At 35.5% G+C, this 14,280-nt stretch overlaps 1 long non-coding RNA gene and 1 pseudogene across 1 annotated transcript; both read right to left on the reverse strand.

The window, feature by feature from the left end:
- Positions 1–6,507: 6,507 nt before the first annotated feature.
- On the reverse strand, positions 6,508–8,679 carry LOC110728446. The gene is made up of 3 exons (XR_002512686.1): positions 8,220–8,679; positions 7,083–7,176; positions 6,508–6,755 (listed from the first exon to the last, which is right to left on the reverse strand). It is a non-coding gene; the product is annotated as an uncharacterized LOC110728446 (long non-coding RNA).
- Positions 8,680–10,930: 2,251 nt separating this feature from the next.
- On the reverse strand, positions 10,931–11,852 carry LOC110728593 (annotated as a pseudogene).
- Between the last annotated feature and the right edge of the window lie 2,428 nt (positions 11,853–14,280).

Raw genomic sequence — 14,280 nt, forward strand, 5'->3', positions numbered from 1 at the left:
CTTATTATAAGTATAGGAGTGGTTTGATTGAATTATTTCTTACTTTTGATGGTCGTGTTAGTTTTACAAGTGATACATGGACTTCTAGTTTTGGCGAACCTTTTCTTTATATTACTGCTCATTGGGTGGATGATGATTGGTTTATTAAAAAACGTATACTATGTTTTCAAGCTATGGAAGAAAGGCATACCAATTTTAACATCAAAGTTCATATTTTGGATTGTTTAAAAGAATTTCACTTGAACAATAAAGTTTTTTCTTTGTCTCTTGATAATGCAACTGCAAACACAAAGTGTATTGACTATTTGAAAAATGACTCCAAGTTGCATTTGTTGTTGGGTGGTAGTCTCTTGCATGTTAGATGTTGTGCTCATTTTTTGAATTTGTCTGTTCAAGAGGGTCTCGCTGAGTTGCAACCATTGCTAAACCCAATTAGAACAGTTATAAAATGGATTAGGATTACTCAGTCAGTTAGAAGAAAGTACATAGCTATGTTTAAAGAGAGAGGTCTTAAGAAAAGACAATGGTCTATTGATACCCCTACCTGTTGGAATTCTACTTTCAAGTTGTTGAGTGATGCTATAAAGTATCGTGATATTTTGACCCAACTTTACAATGAGACTCGTGTTGATCATACTGAGTTAATAACCAAAAGTCATTGGACTAATGCTTCTTTTGTTTGTGATTTTTTAAGTACTTTTGATAATGTAACTCATATTTTCTCTTATATTTATGAGCCTAACATTCTTTAGTCATAATTGAGTGTGTTAAAGTTGTTCACACCATCGAAGAGCATATGATGATTGATGGACTTCGTCCCGTTCTTGATAGCATGAAACGTAAGTGGCATACTTATTTTTAGTGAATTTTCAATCATTTATGGAATTGCTGCTATTCTTGACCCCAGTGTCAAAGCTGAAGGTTTGGAAAATCTCTTAGAATTTTATTATACAAGTTTAAGTATTGATTATGATGTTAGTGAATATATTAACAAATGCAAATCTGTTTTGGGAGACCTTTATGATCATTATGCATCTATTTATGGTTTTGATTTAGCAACACCAACTACTACTAGCACTTCCGATTCTAGATTTGGTTTTCTTGGTAAAGTTATGAAAAAAAAAACACAAAGCATCTACATCATTCTCATCATCATCTTCTTCAACACTTTCTATTAATGATTATTTGTCATATCAATATGAGACCAACAACAACTTTAAAATTATAAAATGGTGGCAAGAACATAAAAAAAGTTTTCCTATATTGGCGAGAATTGCAAAAGATATACTTGCAGTTTCCGTTTCATCCGTTGCTTCCGAGTCTGCTTCAAGGTTTAAAGGAAGACAAAGATGATTGAAGATGATCCTGTGATGATATTGGAGTCGTCAACGGATGATGCAGCTTCTGGGGATGATGATGCAATAAACATGGGTGGCTAGAAAAGTCTAAATCAGGTTCGCTAAGAACTACGTGGGCTTTGATTCTTTCGGGATACATAGGCAACTTATTTTTCGAAAATTACAATTTAATTGCAAAATTAAATTTTAGTTTTCTAAAGATAGGTCCACGCCTCCCCTCCTCCCAAATTCCAAAAGAAGTACAATATAAGAACTATGTTGGATTTGATTCCTTATTTTATGATATAAGGATACGTACACATCTTAATTAAGAGCAACTGAGCAAGCCATTAAATTGTTAATTTTGTAAAAATTAAAACACCACACAACCCACCCGACCCTAACCCACGAACCCACCCGACCCTAACCCACCTAACCCACTAACCCACCCTTCGACCCACCCTAACCCACCCTTTGACCAACCCTAACCCACTAATCCACCTCGACCCGTCTAACCCACGAACCCAGCTCGGCCCACCCACGACCCGTCTAACCCACGAACCTAACCCTGGTGTGTCCAACTTCTCCGACCCAACCCACGACCCGGCCCACCCTACCCTACATGTGTCGTGCCGTGTGTCATGAAACCCCAACCCGCGACCCACCTAATCCTAACCCAGCTCGAACGACTTGCACGGTGGACACCACTATAGAGTATCTTCATCTAAGCATATTGAGTATCTTCTAAGCATTTAAAGTTATAAACTTTTTAGTTTTGATATTCCATTGGCATTGGAATCTCTAAAAATACCAAAGTGAACAGTTTTGAAGAATGTAGTGAGTATCTAAACAGGTATACGTATACCATTATACGGTTCAAGAATTTTGCTTCTTTAGACACCTTATTGTGTCTCCCCAAAAAATCAAACCCAGTGATAGTACCTTTCACGTGTTTGATTAACGAGTTCGGTAAATAGTTGAAAAGTCTCGTGAAGTTTCATTACACCTTGACCATATCCTAACCTTACCTAAAATGTTTTAATCCAAATTCATTTAATTCGTGTTTTTAAATCCAAATTCATTCATTTCATATCCTTAAAAATCATTCACTTCAAGTCCAATTCATTTAAACGTCCAAATCAGGTTATTTTCGTCCATAATCCCAGTGCAATTATTATTAGTTGGATGCAATTATTATTATTATTATTATTAGTTTGAAAAGATCTTTCCAACGATATATTATAAACCTACATCCGACTTAAAACGAATAAGTTATGGCCAAAATACTAAACCAAGCCCAAACCGAGCCTAGGTCCACCTTACATACGACCCAATGATCATATGAGGGACCAAATATCTTATTCCTAATCTTAAATCAATTAGGACTCTTTTAGAAGTTTCTAGAAGGTTCTAGTTTATCCATTCCGAAAAGATAAAGATAAAAGAGTTTGAAATTGAATAAAACTTCACTTTTTGATAATCCTTGTTCTATTCAAATTAAAAGACGTTCGGATATAATTTGCATAGAAAACCCATCAAAAACCAGACTCCGAATAAAATAGATTATCCTTTAAAACCAGCACACAACGCCAGAACCAATGCATTGCGACACTTCCAACGCGGCGCGGCAGCACCAGCGCGGTGCGTCAACACTAATGCGGCACGTTAGCACCCAACGCGGCGTGTCAAGAGCAATTCTATTCCGATTCGAATTATGATCTTTTCCGATCGTTTTGACTCTCTTTTTTCCCTATAAATAGAGCTCATTTTCCCCGTTTCAATCACCAACAATCCTCATCAACAATTATCATCATCAATCCCTCATATGCTTCAAAGCTCTTAAACACCCATGTTTTTAGCCTTAGCCTAAACACATCCTTAATATTTTCCCAAATTAGTCACAATACCTCATTCACGAGATTCGAATACTCCAAGCCATCCTCGATGTTGCCTTCAACCTCGACCTGAAAGGTTGATAGTTCTGAGAGTTTGGTCCCAAATCTATATTTGAATTCATATTTGATTTATTTACTTTATTGATTTAACTTTCTTGAAGTTTACTAATGTGTGTATTGTTTTAATAGCAAGAAGGTTGAGGCATCAAAGTGAGTAATTCAATCACCCTTATTATTAATCTTTGATTTTGGAGTAGAAATCATGCTTACAATGTTATTTTAATTCATATTATCATGTTTACAATGTTATTTTAATTCCTAGTATCATGTTTACAATGATATTTTAATTCCTAGTATCATGTTTAGGAAGTTTATTATGATTTCTAGTATCATGTTTAGGATAACGCTTTGATTTTGATTATTAGTGACATGCAAGGACTTGTCATTAATCCGTTTAGTATCTTGCCTAGGATCTTACTACTAACGATCTTTTGATGATGTTATTAAGATGATGATTGTTATATTTATCATATGTTGCTTGATTTATTGTTATTTCTTAATCACGCCCTTTTTTGCAGGTTTAAAGGGATTTTGTACTTGAAATCACGCCTAATAAGATAGTTAATAATTTGATTTTAGGCTAATATGATTTTAATTCAAGTGATCACCAATAATAGATTTCATTGTGCATTGACAATCAACCAACGTAGATTAAACAGGTTTAGGATTAACTTGATGTATGTATATTGATTGAGAAGCACACATGAATATCATAAGAATTAAGTATAGGCCTATTTAGGGCAGGTTCAATCTCTTTTAGGTTGAATTTGTACTGTCATCCCCGAACATCCAGTCATGGTTCCGGACCACTATGGAGTTAGCGATCTCTGTGATCGTGAATGGGGTGTAACCTTCACACCCGTGAACGGTTTACAAGTTCCAAAAACTTGTTGGCGACTCTTTTATCTCTAGCTTCTTTTCCTTGGAACGCCACCATGCCTAAAAGCATGAACCACAGTAGGGCTCAAGATGAGTTGAAATATTCCCTACAGTTTTTTGGCGACTCCACTGGGGAGGATTTCTAAATTGATTCCTAATTTTGTTTAGCAATTGATTTAGAATGAGTGGATGAGACTTGAAAGATTCTAGATATTCATGTGCATAATTTTGATTAACATTGTGGCATAAGCATAAAAAGGTTCGCATTGGAAAGACCATCCGTAATGCGTAAAAAACATAGGACATACACGTAGGAAAGGCCGGAAATATTTTTCACAACTAAAATCGAAAAGACGCTACGAAAAATCGGAACAAAAGTAGAAAATAGAAACTGCCGCAGAGTGTTAGAACTATCGCGCGGCGCTAAAAACCAACGCTAGACGACAGCCTTATCACGCCGCGATAGAGTTGTCACTGGAAGTTGGTTCCTGCCGTCCAGCGATACGATCTGGCGATTCTGCGCCAGCTTTCTGCCTTCGTGTTTTGCCCGATTCTAGTACTGTCTCGGCGATTTTACTTCTTTATTAAGTTTTTCCGACTTTTCTGAACCCATATGTGTTTTACATATGGTTTTAGCCCTTGGGAATTTACGCTTCGTCCACCCTAATAAACGCTCCATGCAATAATGTGTGCATCCGAGCTTGTTGAATTCACTAAACCATGGAGTCGAGTTTAACTCGCGAGGTGTCATCCATCGTGCCAACCCTTCTAAGGTAAGGCTTCCACGCGATGCATCCGGACTCTTAACCATGGACCTTCTTGGACACCATAATCCTTTACCTTAGAGAGCTAGAGCCATGGTTAGGTGGCAAACTCATTGCATCATATTGTGAATACTTGACTACTTGTGCATCTCTTGCTTGTGCATATCTTGTTGTGTTTAAACTAACCCTTCATGTTGACTTGTTTCTTATAAATATGTCTAAACATACTAACCCAAAGCTAAGAGGACCTTGCTTAATTAATTTGGTTAATTAATATGAACCCAAAAAGTATAAATATGCTAGACTATAGTCTTAAACCTTCGAAAGAATCACTTAAAACAGATTGCAGTGACGTTCCAATTTTGGCGCATCACTTTGGTCAGTAACGCAGGACGTTGGTGTCCAACGCGCCGCGACAGCTTTATCGCGCCGCATTGATGCCAACGCCTCGCAATAGTTCCATCGCTATGCGATGGTTCAACTGCTTCTTTTCGAGTCTTCGTGTCGAGTTCCACTATCACGATTAACTAGTTTAATGACAGTATATTGTCTTTCTCTGGTCTTGTTTGAGTCTAACCACATGTCTAGTCACATGGTCATGACACGAGTCTTGTAAATATTACTTCCACTCGCGCGTCTTCACACACTTTGTACATACTTTCTTCACACCATGGCCATGTATTAGGTCCATGCATGAGTCATCCTTTTCGTCATTCGAGTTTAGGGTCCTTCCTATTCCCGGAAATTTCCATGTCTTTCCACAAATACACCTATTCCTTCTACATCACCTTTCATAGATTACATACTTTACACTTTCTTTCTTAGACACATATTCACATACTTTCCTCTTTCATGCTTTCCCTATACATATCATTCCCCTCATACACTATACTCTTTCCTCATTTATGCATGTTGAATCGAGTTTAAGTCATGTAAATGACAAGGCACTTTGATTTTTAGGGTTTTCATTTTTTTTCTTTCTTCTTGTTTTCCCTTTCCCTCAATAAGTCTAGCATAGACATCCCCAAAACATTTCTCCTTATGTCACTAGTACAAAACTAACCTCAAGTAACACCTAAAAAGTGTTACAAAAAGTGGTAAAAGTGTTATTATAGAAAAGAGGTAACACTTTAGTGGGTGATACATCCGCCCATGTTACCTAAGGTCTTATGTAACACTTTGGAGAACATATGGTAACACTTTTCAAAGTGCTACTATATAACCTCTTATAGCACTTTTTTATATCATTAGTATCGCTTTTAAAGTGTTACTTTTTATTTCTTAAGTAACACTTACTTATCTTTAGTAACATTTTTCAAACATATATTATCACTTTATACGACATTATGTATCACTTTTTTCAATCTAATGTAACACTTTGTTGATTATTAGGTAACATTTTCAATCATCTTTTGACATATAGTAGCACTTTATTCGACATTATGTATCACTTTTTGCAAGCTAATGTAACACTATTCATTAATAGGTAACATTTATTATTATTATTATTATTATTATTATTATTATTATTATTATTATTAAAAAATCACAAAATGATACGAAGTACACCTGTTCACCACAAGCTCTATTCATTATCAATAAAACTAAATTCAATCTTTAATTGATAAAGGTGAAGTCAAATACAAGAAAAAACAAAATAAATCAAAACTTAGTAGTACTCCATTACACTATTACTATATACAAGTAAAAAGAAAAAAACTACACAACAACTCCAAGGAAATAAAACTAATGGAATCAAGTTTCTCTCTATCTTATACTAATTGCTTGAAGATTTACGAGTATCTTTGTCTTCAATTAATCTGCACAATAAGCAAAAAAACTAAAATTAAAAATCAATCAAATATACACTAAAGTTAAATATAGAGACATAGTTAGGCCTAACAAGTGAACACAAAAAATGTATACAGAAGCCTATAATGTCAAACCTTCCAAATCTATCTTGATCATGTTCATATTGTATTACGGCCTTAGAATAGATAAATTGAGTACCATATACCAAGAGCAATGCAAGTTCATTTGTCAACATAACATTTCAGCCCATTCATACAGATCTTATAGAGCAAAAAACAGAAGCTCAAAGAAATTGATCAACCCACACTTCAAATTAAAAGAAAGCAAATACCTACCCATTTGCAATAATGAGTAAAACATGGTATTGTCCTCCACTCTCCTCAACAATTGTCATGGCCATCTCAACTACAGGAGCAAACAATGTAGGTCCTGCCACATCGAGAGATCGATAGTGAGCCATTGAATTATCATGGAAATCTAATAATAAAAGGAAAAGGAGCCAATATAACAGAAATAATATGAGAAAAAATGTTCGACAAACTAACAATAATAACCTTTAGTAATTTCATCCTTAAGAAAAAAAGGCATTAGTAATTTCATCCTTAATAATCTGTAATTTGCTGTTTTGATTAGGATTTAGTCTCACATATTACTGTATAGTAATTTAAACTTTTTCATTATGAATATTTATCCCTGTAACTGTTGGTCCTAGTACTAACTCGCACACTCTCAGGCTCTCAGCATAGGTGAACATTATACAAAAGTGATGAGTGCCATTTATGGTACTCAAATGGGGCATCAGTGACACCAATGACACCTATTGACTCATGGGTCCACAATAAATCTAATAATCAGCAACATCACAGTGATCCTATATGATTTAGCTACTATCTAGAGTACTATTACACATGATGATTATATGGTCAAAACTAAAATGCGGCTCTTATAACTAAGATGAACAGGAAAGACACACTAATATATATAGTGAGATATAGATAAATCACATGCCTCGCTAGCACTAAATTAATGCATATTTTAATTACTCGTTCAAACTTTAGTCATTGCATAACTCTTATGAGTACCACTTTACAGTAAAGTAAGACTATCATGCTAATTTGCTAGTCTTTGTACAACCGAGAGCTTGACTATAAGTAACTGATAATGTAGCCATGAGAAAGAGATAAACAGAGTATAAAACTGAGTTTTCTGACTGAAGAAGAAGCTAAACTAATCTGACACCTTAAATCCGAAAAAAAATCAAGCAAAATCAAGAAAAAAAAAGAGTGAATTGCAGAAAATTAGCCAAATAATCATCTTAATCTGCACAGAATTAAAGCTTGGAAAATGCGGCAACTGACACAATTATCACACATTTCTTACAAAAGTAACAACTAATAAGAAAAGTATCGGGATAATGAAAAATAAAAATCCAATTCCAAAATTAGACCTTAAAAAAATAATAAATTAATAACCTTGTTAGAAGTGGTGGTTTTGGCAGTAACGGAATAGCAGCAGTAGCTTGAATATCAAACACTATTCCTTCGATTATAACTGGTATTGCCCTAGATTTCTGCATCTCTTTCGCCCACAATTACTTGGATTCTCGACAAACTTATGAGGAATCAATTCAGAAAAGAACATAATTAAATTAAATTTGTAACACCCTAAAATTCCTTTCCTTAAAATACCAAATTTTGCCATATTAAAATACGAAGAAGGAAAATCTAAGACATTACCGCCACGTGAAAACGGCTAAGGCAATTATCAAAGACTCACATAGCGAAAGACTAACTTTAAAATCATTTAATACAAGTCAACTAAAAAAAAGGTCAAACCAAACGGAAGTAAAGTCAAGCAAAGTCAATCTACAACTTGGAACCATCGTAGGCCCTTAAAACCAAACCATATTGAAAACCTTTGCGTTAGTCTCATAATCAATATAATTAAATAATATTTAAAGCAAATAAAACACATCACATTCCTATGAGAACTAAGCAAGATTCGCTCTTCACTCATGCCCTTCATGAATATGCTTCATCACCTGGAAAGCTTCTCTCTACCTGTCCCCACTACTCGCCATTAGAAATGGGTCGTCGTAGGGCCAAAGCAAAGACAAGGCCAAACAAACATACAAACACACAATCAGCAAAGCTGAGTACATAAGTGTAATAAAAACACACTAACATGCTTTCATCCTATCATCACCCAACTTACCGTGTTGCACTTGTTTACAAGCACACAAGAAACTCAACACTTAACTAGACAATAACTAGTCCAATTATTTAGCTTGATTACGCATCGAACGGGTTTCCCCCTAACCTGCCCCAATAAAGGGGTACTAACACGGGAGCTAATCGTGAAAGTATAAAAGAACCACTCGTAAGTGGCGAAATTCCTGCGCATAATAAAAAGGAAAATACAGCGTCCTGTACTCCAGTAGAAGTTATGGTCAAATATAAAGTCGCATAACTCCCCCCATATGTTCATACTCAAGGTATATACGTTCCAAGAGTTTAGGTGCGTAATCTTTTTCACTTTACGTTATTTACAAATTATTAGACTTGGTGATGATTCTCAAACACAACCACAAATCAAACACTATAATTTATTCAAGCATTCAAACATACCAATTTAAATTCTTGAATAATTAGTGACCACATAAATTTATAGTTGAACCCTTTTTAATCTACCTCGGTGTCAAAGACACCTTAAACGCATAATGCGCCACAAATCCTATCCCTTGGTGTTAGAAACACCTTAAGCGCACTTGGGCACCAAAATATAATTTAATCCTCGTGTACATAGACACTTAAATAGCTCCTTCGTCATGCTTATAGCATCAATAAAAAGTATATGAACCATAATAAAATTCCTTTTTAATATTCCAAACCAAATCAAACACTTAGTTCAATTAAACATGCTTTCTAACATGCCATAATAAAAGTGTGGTTCATATCCAACATGCCAATATAATTAATTACAATCAACAATTCACTACAATTAATTCACACATCACAAATTATTCGCCAACACCAATCCAACCAACAAATTCCAATCAGCACCTATCATGATACTACTTGGAATAATTAAACAAAGCCTAGCATGCTTCTATACACTTAAACATTACCAAGTACGCGAACGTACCTTGAATATGATCTCAAAATCGCCACGACTAAATAAAATCACTCACTTGGAAATCTCCTACAAACCAAAATTACAAAGGAGTATTAATACCTCTTTCACACAAATTTCCAGCAATATATACTCTCTTTAAATCACTCATAAACCCTCTAAAATAATCTGAAACTTAATTTAAAACCCTTACTTTTATTCCCAATTAATGGGTAATTAAAAATCCTTTCAAGAAACTTAATTATAGCTTATATGAAAAAAATTCCAGCATTATTATAACATATTGTTGTAATTATGTTTTAAAACACCTATTTCAATAATTTAAATCACCTACAATCAAATTCCAACAATATACATTAATTTAGAAACCTAGGGTTTTCAATTTGGGGATTTTTAATTTAGGATTAAATCTGAAAATTAATATACAAAAATACTTATTATTTAACATCCTAAAATCATCACAAAACTCAAAAACAATAATTAAATTAGGGTAGGTTTAATTTAAAAAAATCAAAAAACGTATTTTTTTTTTTTTGGAAAACTGCAACATCGACACCACAGCCGGCTGCTGCCGCGCCTACTGGTGGTGCCGCTGCTGTCACCGGCACCTGCTGGTGGCTACGGCAGTGGTCCGGCAGCGTGTGGTGGTGGCTGGCGACGTGTGGTGGTGTGTGGGTGGTGATTACAATAAATAAAATAAATTAAAATTAAGGGGAAGGGAAAAAGTTAAGGAGAACAGAAAATAAGAGGAGAGAGATAGTTTACCTTTGGGTGCACTCCACCTTAGGCATATGATGGGAGTTTATACCCCCTCTCAATCCCTCCTACTTAAAATCCCTTTACTACCCATAATGATCCCTTTCCTAGTCAAACTTGTATTTTGACTTTCCATAAATATTATTGACTTTAAAATTTATCTTTTAATAAAATAATATGCCCCAATATTTTTAAATCATTAAATAAAATATTTTCAAGATTATTAAATAGTTAAAAATAAACTTTTAATTAAAATAATTCTTTTTAAATCAAAATACGTATAAAAATACGGGGTATTAGAGTCTACCCTCCTTAAAAGAAGTTTCGTCCCGAAACTTGGGTAACGAAATTCACAGTTTATTCCTCACTTTGTATATACTACTGTACTCTTTTGTCGTACTTTTGCCTTTAACATCTCTTTGAAATCAAAATTACTCAAAATAACCGTTAAAAATGTGCAAAAAGCACAAAAATAACTGAAGAATACGGGAAAAACGCGAAATTCTACCGCATTCTACCCCCCTTAAAGGAACACGAGTTACGTCCCCGTAACTCATCATACCTTAAACAACTCAGGATATTTCTTCTTCATCTCATCCTCGGCTTCCCAAGTTGCTTCCTCATACTCTTGGTTAGACCATAGCACTTTGACAATCTTAACTTCCTTATTGCGTGTACTACGCACTTTACTGTCAAGGATCTTGACAGGTCTTTCCTCATAAGTTAAGCTTTGATCTAACTCAATAGTTTCTGGTTGTAGCACATGTGACTTATTAGGGATATACCTTCTTAACTGAGATACATGGAATACATCATGTACTTTACTTAGTTCCATAGGTAAGGCCAATCTATAAGCCACTTTGCCTATCCTTTGCAATATCTCATATGGACCAATATATATTGGGCTAAGCTTTCCTTTCTTCCAAATCTCATTACACCTTTCATTGGTGACACCTTTAACAATACTTTGTCACCGACCTCAAATTCCTCCTCTCTACGCTTCAAGTCCGCGTAGCTCTTTTGGCGATCTTGCGCCGCTTGAATCTCCCTCACCTTCTTAACTGTATCCTCGATCATTTGAGGCCCTAGAATCATTGTTTCACTTATGTCGTTCCAACAGATTGGACTGCGACACTTCCTTCCATATAATGCCTCAAATGGAGCCATGCCAATACTTGCATGGTAGCTATTATTATAGGAAAATTCAATTAATTAAGTCCTAGATATCTTCCCATCCCCCTTGGAAATCTATAACACAAGCCCTCAACATGTCTTCCAAGGTTTGAATGATTCTCTTAGTTTGCCCATTTGTGGCAGGGTGAAAAGTTGTACTCATCTTAAGTGTTGTACCAAAGTTTTCCTGCACACTCTTCCAGAACCTTAAAAGAAACCTATAATCTCTGTTAGACACAATATCCTTTGGAACTCCATGTAATCTCACCACATTTTTTATGTAAGCTTTTGCAAGTTGTTCCATCTTCCAGGTCTTCTTCATTGGTATAAACATTCCAAATTTTGTGAGTCTATCCACCACTACCCAAATGGTGTCATTTCCACTCTTTGACTTTGGGAGGGAAGTCACAAAGTCCATTGAAATACAATCCCATTTCCATCAAAGAATTTCAAATGATTGCACAGTTCCTTGCGGTCTTTTGTGCTCTATCTTCACTTTTTGACAAATTAGACACTTTGACACAAATTTCGCGACTTCATTCTTCATTCTGGGCCACCAATACACCTTTTTCAAGTCTTTATATAACTTGTCCCCTCCTGGGTGTACTGAGTATGGTGTATTGTGACCCTCTTCCATCAACTTTCACTTCACCTCCTCACATTTTTGTGGTACACACCAACGACCTTTGTACCTTAAACTCCCATCTTCAAGAATCTTGAAATCCGCAGCTTTTCCTTGCCTTATTTTCTCACGAATCCTATTCAACGTTACATCTCCTTTTTTATTTTCCCTTATCTCATCAAATATTGTCGGTTGAATACTCAGATTTGCAAGTATGCCTGCTGGCACTCCCCATTCTACCACCTCTAGATTCATTCTCCTCATTCCTCTACATAACTCATCAACCACTATCAAAGTGTTCAGGCCATGACTGGTTTTACAACTTAGAGCATCTACGACTACTTTTGATTTCCCATCATGATATTGTATGTCTAAGCCATAATCCGTCGTATATTCCAACCATCTCCTTTGGCGTGAGTTTAAATCCCTTTGAGTGAAAATGTATTTCAAACTCTTATGGTCTGTATAAATCCTACATTTCACCCAATACAAGTAGTGTCTCCAAATCTTTAGCGCAAAAATAATTGCAGTTAATTCTAAGTCATGAGTAGGGTAATTTACTTCATGAGTCTTTAACTGTCTTGATGCATATGCAATCACCTTCCCATTTTGCATAAGTACACAACCCAAACCATTCTTGGATGCGTCACTATATACATCATAAACTCCACTATCGACTGGTATTGTAAGTACTGGGGCTGTGATCAGCTTTTGTTTCAAGAGTTGGAGTGCTTCCTCACACTTATCATCCCGTTCAAACTTCTTGTCCTTTTTCATTAGAGAGGTCATTGGTTTAGCAATCTTCGAGAAATCTTTCACAAAACGTCTATAATACCCTGCTAAACCTAAGAAACTCCTAACGTCAGACACTGTTTTTGGCGTAGGCCAACCTTTCACTACCTCAATCTTTGCTGGATCTACTTTTACCTCATCTTTGGACACAAAATGTCCCAAAAACGCCACTTTCTCTAACCAAAATTCACACTTAGAGAACTTTGCATAAAGCATGTTTTCCCTTATTGTTTGCAGAATTTCCCTTAAATGTTCTACATGTTCCTCTTTACTCTTCAGAGTACACCAGTATATCATCTATGAACACTACCACAAACTTGTCCATAAATGGATGAAACACCCTATTCATCAAGTCCATAAAAATTGCTGGAGCATTCGTTAATCCAAAATGGCATTACTGTGAACTCATAATGTCCATACCTTGTTCTAAATGTAGTCTTGGGAATATCCTCATCTGCAGTTCTAAGTTGATGGTATCCAGACCTTAAACCAATCTTAGAAAACACAGTTGCGCCTCTTAACTGGTCAAATAAGTCATCAATCCTTGGTAATGGGTACTTGTTCTTTACGGTAATCTTATTTAGCTCCCTATAATCAATGCATAACCTTATACTTCCATCTTTCTTCTTCACAAATAACACTAGCGCTCCCCATGGTGATGCACTTGGTCTGATATAACCTTTTTCTAACAAATCCTGCAATTGCTCCTTCAACTCACCCATCTCTGCAGGTGTCATTCGATATGGTGCCTTGGAAATTGGTGTTGTTCTTGGAACTAGCTCTATTGTGAGGTTAATTGCCCTTTTAAGTGGCATTCCAGGAATTTCTTCTGGAAACACATCCAGAAACTCATTTACTACTTCTATATCCTCAGGCTTAGTTGTCTCCTCATGCTCCATATTCCTCACACAAAAAAAATACACTGGATGCCCTTTCTTAATATACTTTTCCAATTTTAACACAGATATGATCCTTGGGCTCTTTGTTTCACCATGCATCCAATATGTCACCAACTCATTATCAGTCGTACTCATTTTTACTTTCTGTGATCGACAGCT

This window comes from Chenopodium quinoa, unplaced genomic scaffold (assembly GCF_001683475.1).
Source record: "Chenopodium quinoa cultivar QQ74 unplaced genomic scaffold, ASM168347v1, whole genome shotgun sequence".
Lineage (NCBI taxonomy): Eukaryota > Viridiplantae > Streptophyta > Magnoliopsida > Caryophyllales > Amaranthaceae > Chenopodium > Chenopodium quinoa.